The following is a 16811-nucleotide window of genomic DNA, read 5'->3' as shown; positions in this document are numbered from 1 at the left end:
TTAAACTGCTCTTCTGGATGCGTTTAAAAGGTTACTTTTTTTAAATTCTGTATTTATTATGGTCATTACCTGTTTTTAATCAGATATGTTGTTGAACTATATTTTAGGTGTCCCAGTGCAAACCAGCTGTGCACATTTGTTCACTTATCAGTAAGGTTACTGTACTTGTATTATTCAAGGTAAGCTCGATGGTGTGGTCTTTCGCCCCTGTCCTTCCAGTTTTCTGTTTAAGTATTCTTATTCAAGTTCAGTGCCTCCAGGCGCATCTTTACGTAAATTTAATAAGGTAGTTTTAGCTATTTATTGTATTGTTTGTTATTTCCCTATAGGATCTGTAGTAATCTTATGTTACTAGGGCTTGGAGAGAAATAATCATGGGTCTTTCATAAGGTTACTTGGGTCGCACTGTCAAGTTATTGAATGTCGATATATTTGGGTCAAGTGATTTTACTTACGCACCTTTGACATTTGTATCTATTCTTCAGGAGGAACTCATTGTGACTTCCTGTCTCTTGTTGCGGTGCTGGCCGTTGTGTACTTGTGCGAAGGTCGCGCGGGGTAGCCGCGTGATCTCAGGCGCCTTGCCACGGCCCTTGCCACTCTTCCGCCGGAGGTTCGAGTGCTCCCTCGGGCGTGAGTGTTTGTGTTGTCCTAAGCGTAAGTTAGATTAAGTTAGATTAATTAGGGACGGATGACCTCAGGAGTTTGGTCCCACAGTAACTTACCAAAAATTTCAAAAGGAAAAAAAAAATGCGAGGCGGACGCCGTGATCGAACGGTACTGAAGTGCAGCTTGTGTTGACTCGCTCCGTCACGGCCCCGGCGGATGTTATATCGCCAGTGTGGCGGTTTGATTCCAGCCTCCCTTCCTATGTCTTGGCCAGTTCTCCGCCAAGATATCTAAGTTGATTTCCTTACTTTTTGTGCAGCCTAAATCGGTGATGGTTAAATTATTTTGTGTGCGATGGTTATTTCAGTTAATTCGAGGGCGGGGAGCGCCTCTTCTTCTCTGAAGCATTCTGTAACTGCCATCAGACCAAGCTTAGGTATTAAGGCACAATATTTTTTGCTTATATTTTTAAATGTTTCTCATTTTACTTTACTTTACTGTAATTGTTTTTCTATTGTCCTCAATGTTAAGCTGGTAACTTGTTATAATTGACTGTACTTTCTTGTCAGTTACTTCATTGTTAGCATACACTGAATTATTCACTCAACTTCTTGTAATTCTCAGTAATTGCCCTTTTGACGTTAATCTAGTCGGGTTTGAATAAATGTTCTGTGTCTGTTCTGCTGACTTACCCACGATATTTATAAGGGCGTTTTACTCACCGCTTGGTAGAAGAACTGAGCGCGTTAACTACTGTTAAACTAGAACTTTCCTTAAACATGTTTACCAGTCCTATCCTCTTGTTGCTCTGGAAGCTCTACATGTGTAACTATACTGCCTTGTAACAAGTTATTTTCATTAGTTTACTTATTGTTCAAAAGTTTCCTCTTTACCTTAAAACAAGCTCGCAGATCTGTGTAAACAAGTTGCCGTATCAGATTGGTAACATTCTAGTTGTTGTTGATGTTGTGGTATTCAGTCCTGAGACTGGTTTGATGCAGCTACTCTATGCATGCTACTCTATCCTGTGCAAGCTTCTTCATCTCCCAGTACCTACTGCAACCTACATCCTTCTGAATCTGCTTAGTCTATTCATCTCTTTGTCTCCCTCTACGGCCGGCCCGACTGGCCGAGCGGTTCTAGGCGCTACGGTCTGGAACCGCGCGACCACTACGGCCGCAGGTTCGAATCCTGCCTCGGGCATGGATGTGAGTGATGTCCTTACGTTAATTAGGTTTAAGTAGTTCTACGATCTAGGGGACTAATGACCGCAGCAGTTAAGTTCAAATGGCTCTGAGCATTATGGGACTTAACATCTGAGGTCATCAGTCCCCTAGAACTTAGAACTACTTAAACCTAACTAACCTAAAGACATCACACACATCCATGCCCGAGGCAGGAGTCGAACCTGCGACCGTAGCAGTCGCGCGGTTCCGGACTGAGCGCCTAGAACCGCTAGACCACCGCGGTCGGCACATCAGTTAAGTCCCATAGTGCTCAGAGCCACTTGAACCATTTCTCCCTCTATGATTTTTACCCTCTACGCTGCCCTCCAATACTAAATTGGTGAACCCTTGATGTCTCAGAGCATGTCCTACCAACCGCTCCCTTCTTCCAGCCAAGTTGTGCCACAAACTCCTCTTCTCCCCATTTCTATTCAATACCTTCTCATTAGTTATGTGATCTACCCATCTAATCTTCAGCATTCTTCTGTAACACCACATTTCGAAAGCTTCTATTCTATTCTTGTCCAATCTATTTATCGTCCATGTTCCACTACCATACATGGCTACACTCCATACAAATACTTTCTGGCCGGCCGCGGTGGCCGTGCGGTTCTAGGGGCTGCAGTCCGGAACCGCGGGACTGCTACGGTCGCAGGTTCGAATCCTGCCTCGGGCATGGATGTGTGTGATGTCCTTAGGTTAGTTAGGTTTAAGTAGTTCTAAGTTCTAGGGGACTGATGACCTAAGATGTTAAGTCCCAAAGTGCTCAGAGCCATTTGAAGCAAATACTTTCGGAAACGACTTCCTAACACTTAAATCTACACTCGATGTTAACAAATTTCTCTTCTTCAGAAACGCTTTCCTTGCCATTGCCAGTCTACATTTTATATCCCCTCTACTTCGACCATCACCAGTTATTTTGCTCCCCAAATAGCAAAACTCCTTTACTACTTTAAGTGTCTCATTCCCTTATCTAATTCTCTCTGCATCACCCGCCTTAATTCGACTACATTCCATTGTCCTAGTTTTGCTTTTGTTGATGTTCTAGTAATTGATAATGAATGCAGTTATTGTTGTTGAAGCAACGTATGATATCTAATTGTGAGCCAGCCCATTCACGCTTACCCGTTATCCTTCTGGTTACGTATCTTGGGGCATTCAACTATCGTTTGCAAAGGAATGTTACACATTTCTTCCTGCAAAATAGTGGCAAGTTAACGGAACAACGGTAGAGATGGATAGCGATTACGCACCCTTCTCTCCAAAGTAGACCACATACTCTCAATAATATGGCCATTGAATGATTGTTCTGACCAGGACAGATGCGGCAGCTCTTCCTGGTGCTCACAAAACTAGTCTCCGACGATGCGAGCTGTATGGACAGGAGCTCTTGGAATACAGCATCACCTTTGAGGAACAAAGAGTGTACCACCTTGATGAGCCTCAATGGTCACATAATATTTGGTAGTAATATGACACTGCGCAGTTACCATGGATTCCATGGAATGCTGCGATATGGCAAATCACCACAGAAGCCTCACCATGCTTCACTCTTTAGATGTTAAATCGGCCTAAAGTTGACATAGTCTGAAACTAGCCTGCTCCGGCCAAATGACTTTCTTGCATTGATCTATTGTCTAAGTCTTACGGCTTCGTTACCACATTTTCCTGTTACGGGCATTTGCATCACTGACGAGTGGTTTTAGTATTCCTTCTCTCCTTGCAATCGTCTGGTTATGAAGCCTTTTGTGTTGTTTGGTGCTCACAGGGTTAGCGAGAGCGACACTCGGGTTTCCATTGACTTTTCCCGTTGTCGTCCTTCTATTTTTTGTCACAAACCTCTCCACTAACCATCTGTGACGATCACTCAACAAACAATTTCGTCCGCGTTGTTACTTGGCGCATGATGTTTTTCGGCTATCTCTGTACGCCGTATAAATCTTCGATAGCGTGCCTCTTGAAACGCCAACACTCCGGCTATCTTATTCACGGAAGCACCACCAAATGAGTACCAACGATTTGGCCACGTTCGAATTCAGTTGGCTCTCACGTAATAACGTGACCTCGACCGACACTTGTACCGAGTTGTGGACACTTCAGGCGGAGGGCCTGCTCAATCTGGATGGCCAAAAACTTCTTGGCAGTAATGCAGCCTTGAAGTGTACCTGTTGGGCCCAAGGAATACCGCGGTATTACTAGCTACATCATCATCAATCCATCCCACTCTCCACCCAATCTTCTACCTCCAGTATTTCACTTTTGGGGCAGAAACGGCCAGTAGTTGTAAACAGTGTGAAACAAGACTCATCCGACAAAGGCACTTTCTTCTATTGCTCCACAGTCCACGTTTTATGGCATTCGCAACTCGTTTCCTGCTACGAGCATTTGCATCATTGATGAGTGGCTTTGGAATTTCAGCTCGTTCTGCAATTCCCTGATCTTATCGTCAAAATCCTCTTATCGCGTTATGATTTACCAGTTGATGTTTCTCCGCTTCCCCTGTATTTTGTATAAGTCTGCGATTTGGTATAAGTCTCGAAACACCAGACACTTTGGCTTTGGCTCCTTTGTAACGGAAGCGCTCACCTTACGAGTACCATCAAGTTGCCCATGTTCGAATTCGCTTCGTTCCGACGTAATGCACTCCAACTACACTCAAGCTCATAAATTAAGGATAATGCTGATACATGGTGAAACAACGCTCTGGTGGGCGGTTTGCGGGTTTAAATCACCTCGGGGTATGACCATGCGGTGCATTTGACTGCGGTCGTCGCACTGTGGCGCTGGCAGCAGTCCAAATACGATGAGGTGTGTTGGGGCATGTCAGAGTACGGTGCAGCGAGGAAGTGTGTAGACGTTTTCAGACGTACTAATGTTGACTGTGTGTTGCAAATGGCTCATAGAACACTTATTGAGGATGTTATGATGGGTAGAATACTAGCGCATTTGGAGGCTGGTCAAACACAGCAGGTCGTAGCACGGGCCCTCTGTGTGCCAGAAAGTGCGATCTCAAGATTATGGCAACGATTCCAGCAGACAGGAAACGTGTCCAGGCGCTACAGTACGGGACGTCCACAGTGTACAACACCACAAGAAGACCGATATCTCACCATGAGTGCGTAGGCGGCCACGGAGTACTGCAGGTAGCCTTGCTCGGGACCCTACCGCAGCCACTGGAACAGTTGTCTCCAGACACACACAGTCTACAGACGACTGAACAGACATGGTTTATTTGCCCGGAGACCTGCAAGGTGCATTCCACTGAGCCCTTGTCAAGGAGAGCCTGTAAAGCCTGGTGTCAAGAACACAGTACATCGTCATTGGGACAGTGGTCCCAGGTTATGTTCACAGACGAGTCCAGGTATAGTCTGAATAGTGGGTTTTCATCTGGCGTGAACCAGGAACCAGATACCAACCCCTCAATGTCCTTGAAAGGGACCTGTATGGAGGTCGTGGTTTGATGGTGTGGGGTAGGATTATGATTGGTGCAGGTACACCCCTGCATGTCTTTGAAAGAGGAACTGTAATAGGTCAGGTGTATTGGGACGTCATTTCTCACCAGAATGTCCGCCTTTTCAGGGGTGCAGAGGGTCCCACCTTCCTCCTGATGGATGACGCGCGGCCCCACCGAGCTGCCATCCTGGAGGAGTACCTTGAAACAGAACATATCAGGCGAATGGAGTGGCTTGCCTGTTCTCCAGACCTAAACCCCATCCAGCTCGTCAGGGATGTTCTCGGTAGACGTATCGTTGCACGTCTTCAAACCCCTAGGACTCTTCAGGAGCTCCGACAGTCACTGGTGCAAGAATCGGAAGCTGTACCCCAGCAGCTGCTCGATGGCCTGATCCAGAGTAGGCCACCCCGTTGTGTGGTCTGTGTACGTGTGCATGGTGATCATATCCCATACTGATGTCTGGTACATGCGCAGGTTACAGTGGCGTTTTGTAGCACGGTTTTCTCAACTTATGACCAATACCGTGGACTTACAGATCTGTGTCATGTCTGTTCCCTATGTCCCTACGCTATTAGCGCTAGTTTTGTGTAGTGCCACTATATGTGCCACCATATTCTGCAATTATCCTTAATTTATGAGCATGAGTATACATTGAACAGTGTTATGATCACAACTGTCACTTGCAACGTACTGAGCACACTGTACAGGCGCTTTTCGCCGTCAAATACAACAGCGCAAATAGCAGGCTTGGCTACCACCAGCATTTATGTTCGAGCACGTATTTCTCGCTGTGTTTCCGTATTTTTGTCCAACCCTTGTAACGAGCTAACTTATTGTAACAATTAATAGATCTGCGAAGAGTATGCATCCAAGCTTGTCGTCGTTTGATGCGACTCCTGTTACATAACTTCAAGGCTGAATATTTCGTTGAATAAATAGTAATTTATTTTTCATCCAAAACTTCCTGACAGATTAATATTGTTTGCCCGACCGAGCCTTGAACTAGGTGTCTTTCCCTGTTGTGGGCAAGCGCTCACCGTCTGACTTGTCCGAACACAACTCACGATCCTCAGAGTTTATTAAAAAAAAAAAAAAAAGAAAAAATCGAATGTGTGTGAAATCTTATGGGACTTCACTACTTAACCTAAATTATCCTAAGGACAAACACACACACCCACGCCCGAGGGAGGACTCGAACCTCCGCCGCGATCAGCCGCACAGTCCATGACTGCAGCCCCTAAGACCGCTTGGCTAATCTCGCGCGGCAGTTTGTTTCCTCCAGTACCTCTTCTCCTACTTTCCAAATTTCATAGACGTTGTTCTGCGTTTCTTGTGGACTAGCACTCTTAGAAGAAAGACTATTGGGCAGAAATGGCTTACTCACAGCCTAGGGAATTGTTTACAGAATGAATTTTCACTCTGGGGCGGATCTGATACTTTCTCGCAGATCAAAATTGTGTGCGTGACCAGTACTCGAATCTGCGATCTTTGCTTTTGACGGTCACGTGTTTTAGTGAAAAGCTATCCGAACTCAACTCACTATCCACCCTCACAGCTTTATTTCCGTTAGTACCTCATATCCTACCTTCCAAACTTCAGTTACGTGCATCTTCCGCTGCTGACTTTATATTTATTTTATTTCGTCTTTGTTAAGATGTGAATGTTTCTCCCGAAACTTTTAAATATAAACTGCTATTGCAAATGCTTGACGTCTACTGCTCGTCACATTGAAATATAAATTTAATCACTGTGCGAAACGGTGAATTTTTTGTTGTGAAGTTCTGTAGATAATGTGATTAATATTTCTGTCATTAGTATGTATTAATCCAAAGTGTCCAACCGCCACCAGGAAATACAGAGGACTAACACGATACTAAACCTCCATAGATCTCCGAAACAGAAGACAGCAAGCTTGTTTATAAGTTTTTAGATACTAGAGCTGCGGGTAATCTGCCGACAGCGAACAAAGGCTCGCCGTAATTCCCAAACGTCTCGGAACTTCGTAGCGAAATTCTTACTCGCTATTCGCCGTGACAGGGGCGGTCGTGGAGGCACGAAGTTATGCGCTCCCAACGCGGGCCTCCTGCACGGGAATACGGTGCTAGGCGGCACGCGTTAGTGAATTATGGAACAAACTCAGCGTCTCCGTAAAACGTACGAATGTACTTTGTTCCTGAGGAAGCTTTCCAGGAACAGTAGTATTTCATTACCGCCGGCTTCCCGCTCCACGCTTTCTGCTGCTCTCCGCCGGCTGAAGGTGCAATTCGTCGCCCAGCGTGTGGCCGCCCCACGTTTCTTCCAGCCGCTCTCTTGAATTCGTCGCCAACTTCTGGCGACGGCCGGAGATACAGCACGTAATCAAGAAAAGTGGCACGTCTAGCTAACGAGGAACTACACTACTGGCCATTAAAATAGCTACACCGAGAAGAAATGCAGATGATAAACGGGTATTCATTCGACAAATATATTATACTACAAATGACATGTGATTACATTTTCACGCAGTTTGGGTGCATAGATTCTGAGAAATCAGTACTCAGAACAACAACCTCTGGCCGTAATAACGGCCTTGATGCGCCTGGGCATTGAGTCAAACACTTGGATGGCGTGTACAGGTACAGCCGCCCATGCAGCTTCAACACGATAACACCGTTCATCAAGAGTAGTCACTGGCGTATTGTGGCGAGCTGGTTGCTCGGCCACCATTGAACAGACGTTTTCAACTGGTGAGAGATTTGGAGAATGTGCTGGCCAGAGCAGCAGTCGAACATTTTCTGTATCCAGAAAGGCCCGTATAGGACCTGCAACATACGGTCGTGCATTATCCTGCTGAAATGTAGGGTTTCGCAGGGATCGAATGAAGGGTAGAGCCACGGGTCGTAACACATCTGAAATGTAACGTACACTGTTCAAAGTGCCGTCTATGCGAACAAGAGGTGACCGAGACGCGTAACCAATGGCACCTCATACCATCACGCTGGGTGATACGCAAGTATGGTGATGACAAATATGCGCTTCAAATGTGCGTTCACCGCGATGACGCCAAACACGGATGCGACCATCATGATGCCGTAAACAGAACCTGGATACATCCGAAAAAATGACGTTTTGCCATTCGTGCACCCAGGTTCGTCGTTGAGTACACCATCGCCGGCGCTCCTGTCTGTGATGCAGCGTCAAGGGTAACCGCAGCCATGGTCTCCGAGCTGATAGTCCATGCTGCTCCAAACGTCGTCGAACTGTTCGTGCAGATGGTTGTTGTCTTGCAAACGTCCACATCTGTTGACTCAGGGATCGAGACGTGGCTGCACGACCCGTTACAGCCATGCGGATAAGATGCCTGTCATCTCGACTGCTAGCGATACGAAGCCGTTGGGATTCAGCACGGCGTTCCGTATTACCCTCCTGAACCCACCGATTCCATATTCTGCCAACACTCATTGGATCTCGACCAACGCGAGCAGCAATGTCGCGATACGAAAACCCGCAATCGCGATTGGCTACAATCCGACCTTTATCAAAATCGGAAACGTGATGGTATGCATTTCTCCTCCTTACACGAGGCAACACAACGTTTCACGAGGCAACGCCGGTCATTGCTGTTTGTGTATGAGAAATCGGTTGGAAACTTTCCTCATGTCAGCACGTTGTAGGTGCCAACCTTGTTTGAATGCTCTGTAAAGCTAAACATTTGCATATCACAGCATCTTCTTCCTGTCGGTTAAATTTCGCGTCTGTAGCACGTCATCTTCGTGGTGTAGCAATTTTAATGGCCAGTAGTGTAAACATCTAGGTATAACAACTAGGAAGACTTCAACTGCTACCGGCATATAGAAAATGTCGTGGGGATACCGAACCAGAGACTGCATTTTACTGGCACAACACTTTTTTAGAAGAAGCAACCAATCTTCTTAAGAAACTCCCTACATTAGCTTGTACGTCTTTCTCTGCAGTACTACTGCGGTGTAAGGAATCCTCACCAGATGCGACAAACGGGGGACAGCAAAATGATTCTAAGAAGAGAGCATCTTGTTTTTCATTATAGCGATAAAGGGGAAAGGGTTTCACGAATATGATACGCGAGTTGGGATGACAATCAAAACAAAGTTGTTTTTCGTTGCGACAAGATCTTTTCACGAAATTTCGAGCACCAGCTTCCTTCTGCGAATACGGAAAGATTTTGTTGTCTCCCAACTACATAAGGGAAAACGGTAATTAAAAGAAGAGAGATATCTGAGTTCGCACGGAAATGTATTTAAGTGTTCGTTTTCCCACGTGCAGTTTGAGAACGGAACAGCAGAGGAACAGTCTGAAAGTAGTTTGATGAACCCTCTGCAAGCACTTAGTGTGAATTGCAGAGTAGTCATCTTAATGTAGACATATGGAACAGGTGAAATACCCCCAGACACTAAGAAAAATGCAATAACCGCAGTTTCCAAGAAGAATGGAGTGAATACTTTCGAACCATCATTTCCGTGTATCATGGTTCCAAATCACTAAAAAGAAATGTTTGCAGACGAATGGACAGACTGGTAGATACTGACCTCGCGGATTAGTTTGGATTCTGGAGAAATGTACGAATATGCAGGACAATTGTTGGATGTGAGGTCCGCCAGTTATGCAAAACACCGTTTTTCTCAGTACCCAAACATGTTTCGGCACCACTGTACCATCATCAGTGGGTTTTAGTTTTTATTTATTTTTACATTTGATGTGTTGTTGTGGATGAATTTTCTGGATCACTTGTGGGTTAATTACTACATGAAGCTTGTCATGTTTTCATGTGGCAAGTACTTCCATTTTCCGCATAACACTGAGGTGTTGTGATGCACACGTAACTACAACAAGTATTTTTCACAAATAACGTAGTAAAACACTTTTCACTTCACTAGAACATCCAACAAAACCACAATCACACTGTGTTCTGGTGAAGTGAGAAGTGTTTTACTATCTTATTTTAACAAACCACAATCACACTGTGTTCTGGTGAAGTGAAAAGGGTTTTACTACGTTATTAGTGGAAAATACTTGTTGTAGTTACGTGTGCATCACAACACCTCAGCATTATGCGGAGGATGGAAGTACTTGCCACACGAAAACATGAAAAGCTACCTGTAGTAATTAATCCACAAGTGATCCAGAAAATTCGTGCACACCAACGCAACAAACGTAAAGAGCAAATAAAAACGAAAGCCCACTGACGATGGCACAGTGGTGCCGAAACATGTTTGGGTACTGAGAAAAACGGTGTGTTGCATAACTGGCGGACCTCACATCCAACAATTTTAACTACAAACACGGCCAATACAAGGAGCTGCAAATCAAAATGATGGATATGCAGGACAATAACGATCCTATACTGATCATACTGATTATCTCAGAAGGCAAGTTGAATAAAGATACATCTACATTTATAGCATTTGTAAATTTAGATAAATCTTTTGTCATTATTGACTGAACTACTTTACTTGAAATTCTGAAGGCAACTGAGACTGAAGCAGTGAAAAGTCGTCTATGACTTGTACAGTAACTGGCCTGCAGTTATGTGATTCGAATGGCATGAAATGGAACCCGTAGTTGAGAAGGGAATGAGACAGGACAGACGTCATCGAACGAGTACGATGAGCTAGTGGTGGAGGAAAATGAGTAGAAATTGGAAAGAGAATTAAACTCAGGGAGAAGAAATAAAATCTTTGACGTTCGATGAAGACATTGTACACAGAGGTGACAAATGTCGTGGGATAACTTCTAATATCGTGTCGGACCTTCTTTTGCCCAGCGTAGTGCAGCAGCTGGACTTGGCATTGGATCAAGAAGTCATTAGAAGTCCCTTGCAGAAGTATTGAGCCAAGTTGTCCCTATAGCAATCTACAATTGAGAAAGTGTTGTCAGTGCAGGATTTTCTGCACGAAGTGACCTCCCGATTATGTCCCATAAATGTTCGATCTGATTCATGTCGGGCTATCTGGGTGTTGTGTACATAGTTCCGCGTAGGCAGCGCGTACACAACTTTCCCACTAGAGCGCGGCCCACTAACAAACTGAGTAGTCCATGTGAAAGATAAGCAACATAAAGGACAATGGTAGCTGGTGAGCGCCGTGGTCTCGTAGTTAGAGTGAGCAGCTGCGAACCGAAAGGTCCTTGGTTCGAGTCCTCCCTCGAGTGAAAATTTTACTTTTTTTATTTTTGTAAAGTTACGATCTGTCCGTTCATTCATTGACGTCTCTGTTCACTGTAAGAAGTTTAGTGTCTGTTTTGCGACCGCACCGCAAAACCGTGAAAATTAGTAGACGAAAGGACGTGCCTCTCCAATAGGAACCGAAACCATTTGATCGCAAGGTCATAGGTCAACCGATTCCTCGACAGGAAAACACGTCTGATGTATTCTGTACGACACTGGTGACGGCATGTGCGTCACGTGACAAGAATATGTTGTCGACCCACCTAACTTGCACACTTGGCGAATGGGTAAAAAGATTCTTCTACCTTACCCGATTTAGGTATTCTTGTGGATGTGATAATCACTCCCAAAAAAGTGATGAGTTTGTGACATAAACTGCATCAAATGAATGCAACAGTTTCACAGTCGCACAGTTTTCCCTGTGCTCTATCAAAACATATGTTTTTTTACGTTTTCAAATGTTTCCGTGCGTAGACCGTCAAATCCTGTACATGTCCAAGCAAATCTGAACATGTCCTGGAATTTTGGAGAGCGAAGTTGATTATGTGTGAGTGCCTGAACTTTGATAATTATCTGAAAATAAAAAATTAAACTTTTCACTCGGGAGAAGCTTTGAACCCAGGACTTGTCGTTCCGCAGCTGCTCACGCTAACAACGGGACCACGGCGCTCGTAAGCTAACACCCTCCTTGATGTTGCCTATCTTGCGCATGGACTACTCAGTTTGTATATTTTGCTTATTTTTTTCATAGTTCCACACAACTTCTTCCTGTTTTCTCGATTGATCTGTGTTCAGTTTTTCAAGGCCTATCCACTGTGTCAATTTATAACTAAATCTGAGGGGGGTGCGATGGGGAGGTTCCCTTGTAAGCACAACAGCGCAGGCGCAGCGCTCGTCCGTCTCCTCACTACGAGATGGCGCTGTTTAGAGACGGACCAAATTCTGCTTCCGCCGATCCGTGTATTAATATGTAACGCAGCCAATGAGATTGCTGCTAACATAGAACCTTTTCTCCTCGCGGATCACACTCGCGCAGTGATATCTGAACGCTCGAAGTATTATAATGAGTGTACAGACCTCCGATTAGTCAGTCTGCATTAGTCTGCATCAGTCTGTAGTCAAGTTTCAGTCTGCGCCTAATAAGATTACCATATTCCTGTACATAGTGATGAAGATAAATGAATAGACAATTTGCCAATTGTCAGAGATATGTGAGAATAAGATTAACGTACCAAGACCAATGGAACTTCAGATAGTCAATTGTAAACAGCATCCAGAATCAAATTACGTAATATCTACGATTTTTATTATTTTAATAAATGTGTGTGAAAATTAATCAAGTTCTGTTTAAAGTTGGTCACCGTCAATCTGCTACTCTAAGCGTGCAAGTGGCATTTCTATCGTCTGACCTAAAGGCAGAAGATAAACACGCCACAATAAGACCACGAGACATATTGCTGACACTCGCCTACTTCGTTAGAGCGACAAGTCAAATAATCTGATGGTGTGTGTACCGAAGGTCTTACAGTACGCACGCCACATTGGCGACGAGGTACTAAGGAAACAGATGATTTCAGGACAATTACGGATGACCACGTGTGGACCTGAAATAAAATAGAATTACAGTGGACTTCAGGACTATATACTTGACTGCTAACCCGCTCTCTTGCAGCCAGAATATCATTATTGCAGTAATCTAGTCGCACTTGGATTTTTCAGATAACCATGGACCTCATTGCGCAGGTCGTAAATCTCATGGCACAAATACAACAGACGCAACAGGCGTTGCTTACAAGAGTGGAACGTTTGGAGTCGCCGCCTGCCGTAGCGTCTCCGCTACAAATTAAACTTCCGCCACCACCTTTCGCAGTTTACAACAGCAAGGAAGAAGCGTGGACGGACTATACAGCACGCCTGGATCAGCACTTCCTCACACACCAGATCTCAGGTGATGTAGAAAAAAGATCTTATTTTTTGGCAAATTGCGGCGCAGCTATCTACAACCTTCTCTTAAAACTGAGTCAGACTTGTGAACCGACAAATTTTTCATTCCCAGCTATTAAAAACTTGCTCGAGAAATACTTCGACAAGCAAACGCATGTCGTTGCTGCAAGGCATAAATTTTACTTATGCAAGAAAAAGGCACAGCAGACGTACACGGAATGGATTACACAGTTGCAAGGATTAACTAGGAACTGCAAATTTATTTGTGAAGACGAAAAGTGTAAAGCGTCCTATGCAGATTCTTTAATACGTGATATGCTCATAATGCATTCACCAGACGAGAAATTAAGGAAAGAGCTCCTTAGTTTAATTAATGCATCCTTGCAAGATTGTTTACCAATTATTCGAGCACACGAACAAAGCCAAGCTTCTGTGAGTGTGGTACAAGACGACGGCTGTGACGTTTTCGCGACGCAGGCACGTGACACGGGGCAACGCGGCCCGCGTACCCAAGGCCGTAAACAGGACAGCAAGGCTAGGTTCACGCGATCTAAGAATGGATCACACACCCAAACTAAAAGACTAAAGTTGAAATCATGTCTTAAATGTGAAATCAATCATCACAGAGAAAATTGTTACTATCGTAACGCACATTGTGAATTTTACAAACGTAACGGGAACAAATCAGAAGTGAGTAATAAGACAAGTGTACAGTCTAGAAATAAGTTTAGCAATAAGGAAGTGCTTAATTTTAAGAAGTATAGCTCCAATGCCTGTGACGATATGAATAGGCAAGACTATATTCAGGTTTCCGAAGTTAAACATAAAGTTAATGCTATTGTACAAAACAGGAACAAATCTTTGTATGTCACATTACTGGTGAACGAACTACCTATCAAATTCCAGATTGACACGGGATCGTCGATCTCTATCATAAATCTGCACGCGCATGAACGGCTAGGTTCTCCTAAATTGCAGCATTTTCACACCTCGCTGTACAGCTACAGTAATGAACAAATTCCAATCAAGAGTGCACTGACGACGGAAGTAACTTACAGTTTACCAAGACAGCTGCTTTAGCAGTAGTTAACACCCATAAGGCATCAAACTTGCTAGGTCTGCATCTCTTTAACTAATTAGGCTTCACAATCCATGAAGCGAAACAGGTCACACATGAAGTTCCGAAAGGAAAATTACAAACAGTGTTGCAGAAGTACGAAGATATTTTTTCCTCCGCGACAGGCAGTGTAACAGATTACCAGGCACACATTACGCTGACACCGAATGCAGTGCCGAAGTTTTGCAAAGCTAGAACTGTCCCTTACGCAATGAAAGAACGCGTACAACAAGAACTTGACCGTTTAGAAGGCAATGGTATTATTGAACCAGTCACATGTAGCGCCTGGGCTCCACCAGTCGTTGTCATAGAAAAGCCAAATGGATCATTACGTATCTGTGGAGATTTCAAGAATACTGTCAATTCACAGTGCATTATAGATACATACCCGATTCCGAAACCGAAAGAACTGATGTATAAATTAGCAGGGGGTGCGTATTTCACCAAACTGGATTTAAAGGAAGCATATCTGCAGATCCCTTTAGACAGAGATACACAAAAGTTTATGGTCATAAATACTCCATTTGGATTGTACAGATACAAGCGCTTACCATTTGGTATCGCTTGCGCACCAAGCATCTTTCAACGTTACTTGGTACAATTAATTAGAAACAGTCCTAACGCAGTTAACTATCTCGAGGACATAATTGTCTCGGGAAAAACTCGACAAGATTTACTAGATAACCTGGAAGAACTGTTCAAGGTTCTCAAAAAGGCCAATCTCAGGTGCAACAAGGATAAATGTATATTTTTTGTCAAGAAAATTCAGTATATAGGACATATATTGTCAAATAACGGAATCAGTCCGACACCGCAGCATATAGAAGCAACACAGAAATTGCCAGCTCCGAAAGACTTAAAGCAACTCAGAGCTTTATTAGGCCAAATTAATTATTACCGGAAATTCATACCGAAAGCATCTGAAATTTCCGAACAGTTGCAGAGATTGCTTCGCGAAGGAGTCGCGTGGAATTGGTCCAAAGAATGCCAGCGCGCATTCGACTAATTGAAACAAAGTTTAGTAGACGCAAAATGTCTTACGACATATGACCCGCAAAAGTTGATCACTTTTGCGGCGGACTCGTCAGATTACGGGATCGGTGCAGTCATGTCCCATAAACATCAAGGAACTGAACGACCGACTGCATACGCGTCGAAAACTTTAAACTCAACGAAACTATAGCCAAGTAGAAAAAGAGGCACTAGCAATTATCTTCGCAGTGAAGAAGTTTCATGACTACATATACGGACGAAAATTTATAATGCTCACAGACCATAAGCCATTGGTGACAATATTCGGACCACATAATAGGGTATCCCCTAAGCCAGCACAGCGATTACGACATTGGGCATTGCTACTGTCTAATTACAACTACGAGATCTTATATAGATCGACGGCAAAACATGCCAACGCCGATGTACTTTCACGTCTACCGGCGGGTCAAGATGAACATTTTGACAAATCAGAGGACATATGTTTTCAGATAGACGTAATCAGTGAGGACAACGTGGAAAATTTCCCCGTCACTGCCACCTTAATAGCTAAGTTGGTGCCCCAAGATCCAGTGTTATCGAAGATAAAGCAGTATATTCTTACGGAATGGCCAACCGATACGAACACATTAGCTCAGCCAGAAGTGAAATCTTATTGGAACATGAGACATGCTCTCAGTGCACAAATGCGTCATATTAGTTCACAGTGAAACGGGAAAAACAAGAGTAGTTATACCCAAAGCTCTCAGGAATAAAGTGTTCAAAATGTTACACCAATGTCATTGGGGCATAGTACGCACGAAACGCGTGGCCAGAGAACATTGCTGCTGGAAGAACATTGATAAAGATATTGAAACAATGCTTTCTAACTGTAAATTATGTCAGACGCATCAATCAGCTCCGCCAAGACAATATTTTCCGTGGCCACAGGCAACAGAACCTTGGTCAAGATTGCATATTGACTATGCAGGTCCTTTCTTGGAACTTCTTGGTTAATTGTCATCGATTAATTTTCCAAATTCCCTTTTGTACTACAAATGCGTACAATTTCTTCAGCGACAACAGTTCAAGCGTTGTCAAAGATCTTTTCAATTGAAGGATTGCCTCAAACCGTAGTGACCGATAACGGCACACAATTTACGTCGCGAGAATTCCAGTCATTCTGTCAGATGAACGGAATTGCACATTACAGGACGGCACCATTTCACCCTGAGGCTAATGGACTCGCTGAAGGATTCGTACGACCGCTCAAGGCACACATGACAAAGTTGGTGCAACCGTACAACA

This window comes from Schistocerca piceifrons, chromosome 1 (genome assembly GCF_021461385.2).
Source record: "Schistocerca piceifrons isolate TAMUIC-IGC-003096 chromosome 1, iqSchPice1.1, whole genome shotgun sequence".
In the NCBI taxonomy this organism is placed as follows: Eukaryota; Metazoa; Arthropoda; class Insecta; order Orthoptera; family Acrididae; genus Schistocerca; species Schistocerca piceifrons.
The sequence above is the reverse complement of the archived record's forward strand: the minus strand, read 5'-3'. Positions refer to the sequence as shown.